Raw genomic sequence first — 1,826 nt, forward strand, 5'->3', positions numbered from 1 at the left:
CAATAGGAGGAAACAGATTTAGTTCATCCAGCAATGTAATATGAAAACATTGAAGGATTAAAAGACTACCAACTTTAAAATTCAAGACACATTACATCAATAAACTAGATTAAACTTAAAACAATTTTTTTCTAACTTTCTTTGCACTAAACTATTGCTGATGATTTCATCCTCTCCAAACTCCAAAGATGCAACAATCGCCCATTCCATTGCATCATCTGGTTCCAGTTTTTTTCTGATTGGTACACTGGAGTGGTCACTGGGTGTACTATGAAACCTATTTATCTCTCATCGACTCTTGGGATGTCCTGGAGTGTTGAGCTGCTTCCGCCAATCTGTCTTGCACCGCAAGTGCCTTGGTCAGTTTACTGAAGACGTCTATGACCATGATTTAGCTACAACCTTTCCACATGAAGGAGTCTACTTGAAGACCACTGAGGTGCATTTGCAGTGGGGGTATCTTTTTGTGTCATTCTGGGTGGATGTATATCATACTTAGACACACTTTGCAGTTTCCAATGGTTTCCTGAATGGTGTGTTACATGAACCACCAGAAGTATCAATGGTGTAATCTGCCTTTCATTGAGTTCTCAGAGGTTTTTTTTGCCTTGATGATATGCGAACATCGCCACCTTTTACAACTCTGCGTTTCAGATTGTCTCCATTATCAATGGAGCAATCCACCCCAATTTGTTTGGTCTGCCATAATTTTTTAATCTTGTCCTGGACCATAATAAAAAACAGAAAAGATGTTTTCGATACAGCACACTAGATAGATTCTTCACAACTGACTTTATTGGCAGACTCCGTCCACTTATATAAACATCTTACAATAAAGGCATTCTTATATTGGAAATTGTGCAAGTCATTTTGTATCCTTTTCCTCAGTTTTTTTACTGTTTGCACTTACTGATACTTAACTTTTATATGTATATATATATATATAAAACATATGATATGTATAAACATTTTTTTTATAACATACTATACAATGTAACTAATATCATAAAGTAATACAATACAATATCACAAAGCAATCATTATCATAATAAAATTTAAAAAGATAAAACTCACAATTTGACTCAGTTTCATCAGTTATTTCTTCTTTAATTGTAACACCATTATTACTTTGACCTGAAAAAGTAAACAAACATTAAAACAATATGGGATTTATTCTTGTACTTGATATAAATAATTAAAGAGCACAACAATCTGAAATTGTCATTCATATCTTCTGTCTAACACATTGCTTATTAATAGAGGCAGATAAAAATCAACTGAATTCTTATAGGACAATTTTAAAAGGACTCCTCTTCTACACCAATTGTGAAACAGTAAAAAAAAAAATGGAGAATTACTTCATATCGATTTTAACTAACTAATCACAATGAGTTCATTCCTAATCTAATGCCAAGCACAGTTAGCGCACAATACGAAGCATTTAAGCAATCTATAAAACGTTACAATTCTTGAAGTAAAATTTTTTAAAAGACTAACTATGCTGTGTACAGAAGAAACTGTGTAATATAGCCATGAAATCTTTCTTACCTAATATAATATTTCAAAAAATCCAATAAATTATACACTACAAGTAATAATCGAACATTATCAATTTCAAAAAGAGTACTCACAGTCAAACTCAGGTGCATCAGTCATTTCTTCTTTTATTGTAATATTAGACAACAGGATGTTATTTAGACCTAAAAGTGTAAACATAACAAATGTCAGATTTAATAACATAATTTTAATAAAACTAAAGAAGTAAATGGAAAATATGGTTTAATTATGATTAAATAGATCAACAGTTCAAGTTTTCAAGAAATTCA

The sequence above is a fragment of the Halyomorpha halys genome, unplaced genomic scaffold (genome assembly GCF_000696795.3).
Source record: "Halyomorpha halys isolate HHAL.00 unplaced genomic scaffold, Hhal_1.1 Scaffold772.1, whole genome shotgun sequence".
Lineage (NCBI taxonomy): Eukaryota > Metazoa > Arthropoda > Insecta > Hemiptera > Pentatomidae > Halyomorpha > Halyomorpha halys.